The sequence below is a fragment of the Bos javanicus genome, chromosome 12 (assembly GCF_032452875.1).
Source record: "Bos javanicus breed banteng chromosome 12, ARS-OSU_banteng_1.0, whole genome shotgun sequence".
NCBI lineage: Eukaryota > Metazoa > Chordata > Mammalia > Artiodactyla > Bovidae > Bos > Bos javanicus.
Window position 1 is genome coordinate 65,121,307 of NC_083879.1, and position 12,409 is coordinate 65,133,715.

General features: G+C 37.7%; 1 long non-coding RNA gene across 1 annotated transcript in view; it reads left to right on the forward strand.

Moving 5' to 3' along the window:
- Positions 1-1,713: 1,713 nt before the first annotated feature.
- LOC133258091 (uncharacterized) overlaps positions 1,714-12,409 on the forward strand; it is a 72,797-nt gene continuing 62,101 nt past the window's right edge. Inside the window, exon 1 of the long non-coding RNA XR_009739814.1 lies at positions 1,714-1,960. This is a non-coding gene — a long non-coding RNA (uncharacterized LOC133258091). The remainder of the gene's footprint in view (positions 1,961-12,409) is intronic.

Consider the following 12,409-nt stretch of genomic DNA (forward strand, 5'->3'; position numbering starts at 1 on the left):
AGACAAGCAACTTTAGAAGGGAAAAAGACCTTCAATATACCCATGTTTTCTAAGTTAGGCTATTTGGTAGAAAAACAATTAAAAAAAGAAACCAGCCTAAGAGTAGCAAAGCTTCCTGAGCCTATAGTAGAGAAAGTTGTGTGAACTAGAAATGCCAAATGCCGTATCAGTAAACAAAGGATGTTGTAGCCATTAGCTGCTACAGCCACCCCCAACGGTGAGCCCTGAGGGAACTCAGGATGGAAATGGAATGCCTGCCATCAAATCATCAGACAATCCAGCTACCATCCAACAGGGCACCCTGAGGAAATGCAGGATGAGAAAACACAGGACACTGGCCCCAGACAGCTTCCCAGATAGCTGAGGTGCCCATCAAGGGAATGATTTCAGGGAGCCCTGTCCTTGCGGCTTCCCATACATAGAAAAGCACTAAATTCCTTAGCTTGACATATCTGGTGTTCTTGAAGCAATAAGTAATCTTTTGATGTCCTGACTACCCAGTCTTTGTTGCAAAAACCCGTATATACCCTGGCTTCCTCCCTTGTGGCTTCAGAGCAGTTTCTCAGAGTTAACAGAGATGCTGAGTCCCAGGCTTAAGATCTCAGTTTTGTCCACCGAATAAAGCATAACTCAGTTGTGCTTTTTCTTTTTCCTTTTTTTTCTTCAGTTGAGAGTTGTTTAGTAAAAAAAGGTATTGCTGGAATAGTTGCAGGAGGGCCTGACACAAAGAGAGGGCTCTGGTTGTAATATGCGCTATGGCTTGCTAAAACAGAAGGAATCACATGGGCATACATGCACAAAGGATGAGAGAAAAGCACCTGGACAACAGTCTGTCACGTGAACTGTCAATTATTAGTCAGCCCGGTTCAAATGACCATGCATGGTTTCCCCTGAAATTACTACTCTAGCCTTGGTGGTTTCCTCATTAGATTTCTTATGGCCACCTCTACGCGGTGTTAAACCAGGGGTGAATAATGGTTGCCCCGTAGCATCGTAAAACAGAACCCTTTGCTAACAGTCTCTCTAACTCCAGAGTGAGAACACTGATTAGCAATGGAGCATTTCTTTGAGGGAGCTGGACTGGCAAACAATTTCTCTTCCATTATCCCAGGTGACTGGAAGATGTAAAAAGGCAATGTAGTTTTCCAAGTAATTTTGTTATTTAAAACACATGTGAAACTTCATGTGACCTTAAGGTTTATGGAAATTTGAATACTCTTCTGGGAAGCAAACACAAGATTGTCTTTAAAAGGAAATCCAGATTTATTTTGACCTTTTTCTAAAAGCTAATGTCCAAAAGCAATATTTTTGTAATGGCAAAGAAAATAATGATATACTCTTGAGTCTTAGTTTTCACTTCTGTTCAGCTCTAATAGTTATCCACTGCTGTGTACAAAGTTAACCCCCCAGACTTGTAGATTTCAAATAATAAATTCTTATCATCTCATAGTTTTTTTTACATGTTAGTTAGGAATCTAGGTACAACTTAGCTGGTTACCACCTCTGGCTAAGTTCTCTCATGCAATTTTCATCAACCGGTTGGGCAAGTCTTCAGGTAACTGACTTCTGGCTATTCTGAGACAGAAATAATTGTCTTCCAAACCTGTGCACGTGGTTCAGGGGAGGCCTCAACTTCTTATCACACAGGCATCTCCATGGGTTCTCTGAGTGACCTCACAATATGGAGGCTGGTGATGAGAGGGAGTGTGTGTGTATCTTTGTGCCAGAAAGCCTCATGATAGAAGCCAAATCTTTTTGGATCCTAATTACAGAAGTGGTATCCCATCATTTGTGCAGCATTTTCCTTGTTAGTAATCAATTAAGCCAGTCCACTCTGTTGACAAAATATTGTTGCCTGCTATTTCAATAAAAAAAGAATGTTACCTGCCATGCCAGCACACTGTGAATGTTGCCCACCATCAAGCCATCAAGCCATTAGCCACTGCAGCCACTCCTGACTGTAAGTACCCTGTAGGGAATTCAGCATGGAGAGGAAAAAAACAGGATACTGTTCCTGGATAGTTAAGATGTATATCAAAGGATTAATTTCAGTGAGCCCAGACTCTTGCTTCTTCCTATACACAGAAAATCACTAAAATCATTCACTTGAAAAGTCAGGAGAAGGTTTCCCAACACACATACACTGTACACACGTTGTATATACATACAATGTATACAGTGAGGGAGATAAATTGAAGGAGGGAAAGAGCACAGGAACTAACATTAGATGGGAAAGTAGGAGCTAGCATTATAGGCTAGGTCTTATTCTAAGAACAGAAAGAAATCACTGAATGGTTTTCAGGAAGAAATGCACTATGCACTATTCTGACTTATATTTCAAAGAAATAACTTTGGTTTCTAAAGAAATGATAGATTTTTAGAAGGACTAAGAATGAAGACGGAGAGATTATTTAAAAGATTTTGCAGTAGTCCGTTGAAAAGAAGATTTTGGTTTGGAATGAGGTGGGAAGTGAAGAGTGGCAGGCTGTAAAGATAAAAAGGTAAGAACAAAATTAAGATGCATCTTGTACCTACAACCAGTAGGATCTGATAATGAAATATATGTGGGTAATGAAAGAGAAGAATCAAAAGATATTTTTTTTAGACACAAGTTGAATGAATGAACCACAGCTCCCCACTCTGTCTTTCCAATTCAGTTTCATTATGCTCATTAATAAAATAAATTATTCAAGCTACTATTGATGTAATGTATAATAAATTATAAAGCATGCTTTCATTGCATCTTGCTTTTTAGCAATGGCTCTTATAAAATAGACTTTATTATCCTCATTTTACAGATAAGAAGAAGAGCCTCAGAGAAGCTCAAAGTGCCCATAAGCACACAATTAATAAGTTGCTTATCATGACTTCAACCCAGGTTTACTGCTCCTAAATACTAGAAGTGTTTTACTAATCACACTGCCTCACAGGTCAAGCTTAACAATGCTGGATTTAGAAACATAAGAGACAGTAAGAGCTATACAAAATGCTGCATGGTTAGCTCTTAATAAATAATAACCTAGTCATGAACATCATATTTATACTCCTTTTATAAAATAGTTTATATTCCTATTTAAAAATGAAAATCATGTCTCCCAAGTAATGTCATTACCTATATTTTCCTAAGTAGAGGCAAATTTGGCATACTACTAGAAAAAAATATTCAGGCACCATTTGCTTTAAGCAAGTTGTATATTCAACCTTACATGTAAAGAATGACTCAGAAAATATGAATTTAAATGTGTACACTTGCTCTATGTTGGGGCTTATTTATAAAGTCTATCATAAAATTATGGGGCCTCATGAAGAAGGGACCTTAAGTCACACTTCATACTAAAACATGCTGAGATTACGTGAACGTGCATGCTACGTCACTTCAGTTGTGTTCAACTCTGTGACTCCATGGACTGGAACTCACCAGGCTCCTCTGTCCATGGAATTCTCCAGGGAAGAATACTGGAGTGGGTTGCCATGTCTTCCTCCAAAGAATCTTTCTGGCCCAGGGATCAAACCTGCACCTCCGGTGGCTCTTGCATTCTAGGTGGATTCTTTACTGCTGAGCCACCTGGGAAGCCCAGTTACATGGACAAGTGTTTAATATCTGATGAAGAAATGACACAAGAATTCAAGAAGAATATGACCAAGAGCAAAAGAAAGATGGATAGACACATGAGTCCCTTTGTCTTGTTAACACTCAGTGATGCCATATTAGAAAGTTTTATAGGTTTTGGTTTATTATTAAAGTTCTCAACTGGTGATGAAAGAATAATAGAATTTGCATCATCTAATTTCAGAGATCCCAGAATTTATAGCTAGAGTCACCAAGTGGTTTAAGATTGGCTTTCCATATGCTGCCTCACATTTCATTTTGTTGAGGGCTTTAAGAAAAACAACCTCACCATGAGATGTTTTTTCAATATTGAGCTGTAATTCATATGCACACCCACTGACTTTGTCAGTTTTAAAGAAAGACCTGAAATGAATGGAGTGGTAAAAAGCAATTTTGTGCCATTTTTGAGGCAAGATATAAAACCCCCCTTATTAAAAATAGACAAAGAAGAAATAAAAGACATAGCATGCCACAAACTTGGTCAGTATCATGTCAAAAAGCTGCACAGCAGAATAGTGTTTTTCTTTAACAACTTTATGTTTATTGAAAAATGTGCTCCTATTTAAAAAAATAGTAATCTGTAAATTGGTTAGTGAATCAGGGCATTACATTTGTAGTCAAACATTACCTCACCTACCTAACTGGACCACTAGTATGGTGCGCGAGCGTCTCACTGTCAGCACTATATTATGTAAACTGATGTATGATCCCCTTAGTACTTGAGTTCTCGTGGACAAGATGTTAACCATTATTTCAAATGCCTCACTACAGAGCATCTTGATAGAAAATTTATGCCTACTTTTCTCATTTTGAAAAATTGAGTCTCTGGTAATTTAAATATTTAAATATAGTTTTATACTGCTTTGTATAAATTTGTTTTAAGGTAAATTTTGTAAGGCCACAATTAATAAGAAATATAGGCCCTCTGTGCTTAAATACTTTAAATGTCTGTGTTTGGAGATTTCCTGCTTTTTATGTGCATGTGTCTGTCCTGTACTTAATCACTCAGTGTGTCCGACTCTTTGCGACCCTATGGACTGTAGCCCACCAGGCTTCTCTGTCCATGGGGATTCTCCAGGTAAAAATACTGGAGTGGGTTGCCATGCCCTCCTCCAGGGGATCTTCCAACCCAGGGATCAAACCCAGGTCTACCACATTGCAGACAGATTCTTTCTTTACCATCTGAGCCACCAGGGAAGCCCAAAAATACTGAAGTGGGTAGCCTATCTCTTCTCCAAGGGATCTCCCTGGCCAAAGAATCAAACCAGGGTCTCCTGCATTGCAGATGGATTCTTTACCAGCTGAGCTATCTGAGAAGCCCACATATACATACATATACATATATACATATATATATACACACACACACACATATACATATATATATATATATATATATATATATATATACTGATTTTTATTTCCTTGGTAAGAGCTGGATTCTTGCAAGAGCTGAGTGTAGGACAAAATGTTATCTCATTTTTTCCCCTATTGTTAACCAAGCTAAAATTTTCATATTCCCATAAACTGTGAATCAAAAGCCCAAACAATTTTTCCTATCAAAACCCAGTGTGTTTTTATACATGGCTGCCAGATACCTGTCAAATCTATGACTTCCTAAACCACTCTCCCTGCTTCACTGGCATTTATAAGGAAAAAATGAGTATATGTGGTGCTTCCTTGAATATATCTGAAACTACATTGTTGCTTGAGGGAGAGTATTTTTTAATATGTTGACATTTCTATCTGTTTTTGCCATTTTATATTTGTACCTTGTCGCCTCTTATTTTTATTGTCTCACTAATCTTTCCCCTTAGCAAATCCTTTATTTTTTATTAGAAATACCCACCTTTTTTAGAGAAGTACTTTTTATGTCCCTGTGGAACTAAATCGGCTTCAGTTGTCCTTTTAGTGCATTAGCTCTCTGGGGATGAATTGGAGGCCTTATAAGTGATTCTTAATGTAAACACAGTGCTTTAAAGAAATCTCTTGAAGACATCTTATTTGGAAACAATCATGTTTAAATATCCATAGTTTGTGAAAGTATTTCCAGCCATTTTATTTTGGTGCACATAAAAACTGGATTTTTATTTCTCTGTCACTCATCTGTTCTTTTACAATATTCCAAAACAAATCCTTATAAAATAATGTGCAACTATTCTTCTATGCTCCTGAACATTTGAAAATAGCTGTGGTTTCTTCTGGAATAAGAAAGGCATTGATTTTTATTAGTAGTGCCTAGAGCATACCATATAATGCTTTGTTGACATTTTAACATCTGCTGGATCATGGAAAAAGCAAGAGAGTTCCAGAAAACATCTATTTCTGCTTTATTGACTATGCCAAAGCCTTTAACTGTGTGGATCACAATATACTGTGGGAAATTCTGAAAGAGATGGGAATACCAGACCACCTGACCTGCCTCTTGAGAAATCTGTATGAAGGTCGGGAAGCAACAGTTAGAACTGGACATGGAACAACAGACTGGTTCCAAATAGGAAAAGGAGTAGGTCAAGGCTGTATATTATCACCCTGCTTATTTAACTTATATGCAGAGTACATCATGAGAAACGCTGGAATGGAAGAAACACAAGCTGGAATCAAGATTGCTGGGAGAAATATCAATAACCTCAGATATGTAGATGACACCACCCTTATGGCAGAAAGTGAAGAGGAACTCAAAAGCCTCTTGATGAAAGTGAAAGTGGGGAGTGAAAAGGTTGGCTTAAAGCTCAACATTCAGAAAACGAAGATCATGGCATCTGGTCCCATCACTTCATGGGAAATAGATGGGGAAGCAGTGGAAACAGTGTCAGACTTTATTTTTCTGGGCTCCAAAAATCACTGCAGAAGGTGACTGAGCCATGAAATTAAAAGACACTTATTTCTTGGAAGGAAAGTTATGTCCAACCTAGATAGCATGTTGAAAAGCAGGGACATTACTTTGCCAACAAAGTTCGTCTAGTCAAGGCTATGGTTTTTCCTGTGGTCATGTATGGATGTAAGAGTTGGACTGTGAAGAAGGCTGAGTGCTGAAGAATTGATGCTTTTGAACTGTGGTGTTGGAGAAGACTCTTGAGAGTCCCTTGGACTGCAAGGAGATCCAACCAGTCCATTCTGAAGGAGATCAGCCCTGGGATTTCTTTAGAAGGAATGATGCTAAAGCTGAAACTCCAGTACTTTGGCCACCTCATGCGAAGAGCTGACTCATTGGAAAAGACTCTGATGCTGGGAGGGATTGGGGGCAGGAGGAGAAGGGGACGACAGAGGATGAGATGGCTGAATGGCATCACTGACTCGATGGACGTGAGTCTGAGTGAACTCCAGGCCAGGGAGGCCTGGCGTGCTGCAATTCATGGGGTCGCAAAGAGTCGGACAGGACTGAGCGACTGAACTGAACTGAATATTGTGATGGAAATCCTTCCAATGTTTAGATAACCTGTATTCCTTAGAATCATGTCTTTGAAAGCTTTTGTAGTAAATTCACTTTTAGATTCTTATCAGGAAATGCTTTAACCCCCATAAACTCTTTCTAGAAAATCTTTTGTATAAACATGTATAGCAAACACACATCTTGGTTGCTGATAGTGATTTTTATACTGAATTCTATTAAATAGTTAATTAATCATCTATTTCTTTAATGTAGCCATTCTAGTATGTTTCATATGCTACGAGGATGAGAATGTGCCTGATACTTAAATCTTTTTGGACACAAAGTAAAAAGACCTGGGATGGTACTTTCTGCGGATTAAACATCTCTTAGCCAACTTTTCCTGGTTCTATCACTGCTTGATATTCTCAACCTCACTGTCATGTAGATGAGAGTCCCCCTTCATCTAGAGAGTAAATAATATGACATCTCAGGTGCTGAAGACAATCTGCAACCTGTGTATAAAGGTTTTAATCCTGAATTACTTTTGTTTCTCATTCTAAGTTTTCTCATAGCTCACACAGAGTTGGCAAATAAATTTTATAAATGAATAAATGTACCAATTCAAGAGTGAATAAATAAAATTTGTACTTCTTCAAGCCAGGTAACATTACTCCAGAAAAATGAGTCTACCTGATTGTTTTTTAAAAAACTTTGCTTTTCCATCTCTGTCTCTTTGATCTTGCCTTCTGCCCCAACTCCAGACTCCATCTCCACATGTTAAAATGCTATTTATTTTCCAGTCATATTTCAGATCCCACCTCATCAAGAGCCTTTCCTCATCCATTTTATCAAAAGCAATCTCCCCATTTTCTGAATTCTGTAGAATTCAGTATCTCTCCTAAGAGGTAATATTATGCTTATTTATAGCAAAGCTAGCTCATAATTATTGTTTATTAGTTTCCACACATGGTGCTTTGTTCATTTTTCTTTATCTCCAGTAACCTTTAAAAATTACTGTAAAAACAAAGATTTAAAGATAAAGACACTGAGACACAGAGCACTTGTACATAATAGAATTTGGGTTCTAACCAAGGTAGGTAGCCTGATCCCAGAGCCTGTGCTATCAACATTATGCTGAATGCTTAAGAGTAAGCATAAAGTGGCATGATCACTTCTAAGTATGAAATAATTCCTCAATATTTATTTAATGTTTAAGAAGTCTTTTTAAATAATTTTGAACTACACATATGGCTTGAATTTGAATGGCTTATGTGCTCCTCAAGTTATGACCATCAATAGCTATTTGAAACCAAATCACTATCTCTTGATTTTCCCAGCACTTATCATGTTCTCCAAACCCAAAATGTATCTAATTATATGATGCCATTAGACTAATCTTGCTTCCTGTTTCTGAATAATTATAATTTTCTTCATGACTTTTAATCTTTCTGATATGTAGAAATCTTCTATCTGCAACTAAATTTAGGTAAGTATATTCACAAGAGGCTAATTTATGGAATGAATTAATTATAAACAAGTTGAAATGATGACAAATAATCTAATTATATTACAACAGTATTCTAAAAGATTATATTGCACATTTTAACATTTTATCTTACTATTTATTCTCAAAAATCATTTCAAGAAGTTAATACATATAGGTAGACAAACACATAAATGGGCTTCATGCACTGGCAGAATTCATTTCCTCTTCTATATATCCACAGCTCACATTTCAATCATAGCATTTACCAAACTTTATTATTCTATTTTATTTTCATGTGTGTCTATCTCCAGACGGTAGATTTCTTAAGAAAAAAGGAAATATCTTTTAAATCTAGACCAGCTACCATTTTATGTCTAGATATATTGACGTAGGATGCAGTTTTCTGATTACCTAATCTAAAGAAAAACTTCTCCCCCATAGTATTTTTTACCCACATTTCCATGCTATGTTTTCTGAGTAGCTTAAAATTACCTTTTTCACTTGTTTGTTTATCTCTGAAAATTTCATGTCTCTGATATCTCCTGCTCCCTTATCTGTTTTTCAAGGAGAGCAGAGAAGTTCCTTGTTTACCACTGAATTTCATAGATAAGGAAGCATAACTGGCCTTCAGTAGGTACTCAATAAATACTTATTTAATAAACAACTACTAGGTCCTCAGTAAACTTAGGAATTAATTTTATTATTATGGAATTAATGATTATAAAACTATAGTCTGGTTTTAGCCAAAAAATCTTATTTGACTCTTGCTACCCCATATATGGTAGCCTGCCAGGCTCCTGTGTCTATGGGATTCTCCAGGCAAGAAGACCAGAGTGGGTTGCCATTTCCCTTTCCAGGGAATCTTCCTGACCCAGGAACTGAACCTGGGTATCCTGCATTGCAGGCAGATTCTTTTACCGACTGAGCTATGAGGGAAGCCCAAAACTTAAGCCAAAAACTATAGCACTTGGTTATGATAATGAGTACATTAAAAATCACATTCTTTAGGATAAAAAATTATCTGATCTACATCAGATACTTCATTTACAAACAAACACACAGAAAGTTTCTCAAAAATACTTGTTGAAAGTTGAGTTGGATACATAAGTAAAATCTAATTGTCTTTCAGATTTACTAATGTGATCACTTCAGTGGTGGTGCTGGTGGTTTAGTAGCTCAGTTGTGTACAACTCTTTGAGACCCATGCAGCCTGCCAATCTCCTCTGGGATTTCCTCTCCATGGGATTTCCTAGACAGAAATACTGGAGTGAGTTGCCATGCCTTCCTCTAGAGGATCTTTCCAAACCCAGGGAACACACCCACATCTCCTGCATGGCAGGTAGATTATTTACCACTGGGCCACCTGTGAAGCCCTGCAGTAAATTTATGTTCTCATAAATTAGAATTACATTAGAATATTTTCTGAACATAAATAATTTGGTATTTTATTTCAATTCTCTTCTATTAAATGTTGTGGCTATTATATCACCTATCTCCTGATTTGAATGACATCTTTTGTAATAGTAGAGTTTTATTTTGGGGGTTTGTTTGTTTTCTTATTTAAATTTTGGATCATAGACCACTTTGAGAATCTGATGACAAGGATGACATTTCTTTTCAGAAAAATAAAGATGTAATGCTATACAGATAATTTCATATATAATTATAGGTAGTCTCAGGTAAGACATGGCTAGGCTTACCCAGTTGATCTGTGTGATTCTGATAGAGAAGCAAGAAATGAAGCACATATGCTCCTAAACACAGCAAGTACTAGTTACTCTTGTATTGGGTTGGCCAAAAATTTCGTTTGGATTTTTCCATACTGTCTTACAACCTGAATGAACATTTTGGCCAACCCAATAATAAGATGTACTCTAGAATGCCAGTTATGCCCCAGGAAAAAAGACAACGGTCCCAAGTGTCTGGGCTTCTTTTATCAGGCTGACTCCTCACTCTCCACTGAGACTCTCAAAACCTCCAAACTTGAGGTGTGCTACGGTAAGGAACAGGGGAAGGGTAGGAAGGTACTGGATAGCCTTGGTCATACGTACAGTATATATACGGCCTCTTCCCTGGTTGAGCAGTACAACTAAATAGAAGGAACCTCAGCAGGATCCAAGGATTCCTTAGTTAGTCCTAAGCCTGGATCAACACTTTATGCCTGGACTATATCATTTGGCATATTTCTAAGGATTTGTCATGACAGTGTGATTTCACATGAGCATGAGTGGACATGGTGATTAAGAGTGGAAGCTTCTGGTACTGGAATTGCCTGTAAGAATTTTTAACATCTGATGGCCTGTGAGTCTAAATGAGAGTTTGAACTGTGGCTCAGATTTTGGCTGTGGCTATCTCCTCCTTTCTTATTCTGGGTGCTGAACGGTTCTTTATTAAAGCCACTAGGATAGATGGGGAATGGGCTTCTAAGGGTAAAGAATATGTCTGAAGTTAATGAGATTTTGGTTTAAAAGGAATGTTAGGAATACTCCTGATAATTCTCTTAGGTCATCCCCAGACTTCCATAGACTTTGCTTGCAGAATACAGACTCTTCTTGCATTATAACTACTAGTAAGTAAATGCAGACTACATAGAAGAAAGTTCTAGGAGAATGGGAGATATAGGGGAAAACAGTATTCTAGCCTAGTAAGGACAGGTGCTGCTGATGGACAGTTTTATAGGAAAATAATGAATTTTTATCAATTCCTGGATATTTCAGTGGGACTGAAACAGTGATGTATTGCCAAGAAAAGAAATCTCTTATGTGTGAGTTGCTGGATTACTCATTAACCATCTGTTCTTGGCATTTGCATGCTAAGTCTCTTCAGTCATGTCTGACTCTTTTCCACCCTATGGACTGTAGCCCGCCAGACTCCTCTGTCCATAGGATTATCCAGGCAAGAACACCATAGTGAATTGCCATGCCCTCCTCCATGGGATCTTCCTCCCCCAGGGACTGTACCCACATCTCTTATGTCTCTTGCATTGGCAGGTGGTTTCTTTAACACCAGCACCCCTGAATCCATGTTCCTATTGCTATTGATTAAGAAACCCACTTCATCACCATTGATGTTAAGACCACACCTTTAAGACTAGAGCTTCACCTCTTTACTTTTAGACAGAGGAGATAATTGAGTGTTTGATGAACTTTTAAAGGAACAATTACACAAAGATTTTAATTTTTTTTTTTTTTAGTTAGAAACTTCATCTCAGTTAACAGTTGAAAAAAACCAACAAGGAAGAGGATCCAAATTTCACTGGGACTTAGTGGTGGCCACTATAATGACTGGAAAGGGCATGAAAATTTTTTTGGATATCGTTATCCTAACTGCCCTTAATTCTAGTTGTTCTATTATAGTGATTGCTACTCTGGACTCCTTGAGACTGTACCATGCTGCCCTATCTAAGGGAAAGGTAGATTCAAGAGAAATGGCAACAGTCTTGGTTAACCTCAAAGTCCCCTTTGCTTTAAGATAATTCATGCACAACTCTTGTTTTCTGTGTTTAGTAAGTAAAGCATAGTACAAGGGAAGGATGTGGATAAATTAAACTAACCAGAGAAAGCAATGGTAAAAGTAGGGAAGGTACTTTCTAGGTGTTGTGATAGCTCAGTTGGCCATTCTCCCCAGTTCCTGAATAAAAGTTAAAACTGTGATACCCCAGACTGCTCTTTGTGGTATTGATCTGAGACCTTGCAGAGTTCCATAAAGATGGGCAGAAGTGATTGCAAAGATCAAGGGGGAAACAAATAACATAGAGAGTCAGGACATCAGTTACATTCTTGGTCAAACTTATTACAAGATGTGTTATCAAAACCCATAGGCTATCACTCATATGGTGACATACCATCAGCACACAGTATTAGGGCTCCACTGATCACACTGACTCTGAGCCTGGTTTTCATCACCATCCTGAGATGAATGGCAGCCTTTTAACACACTT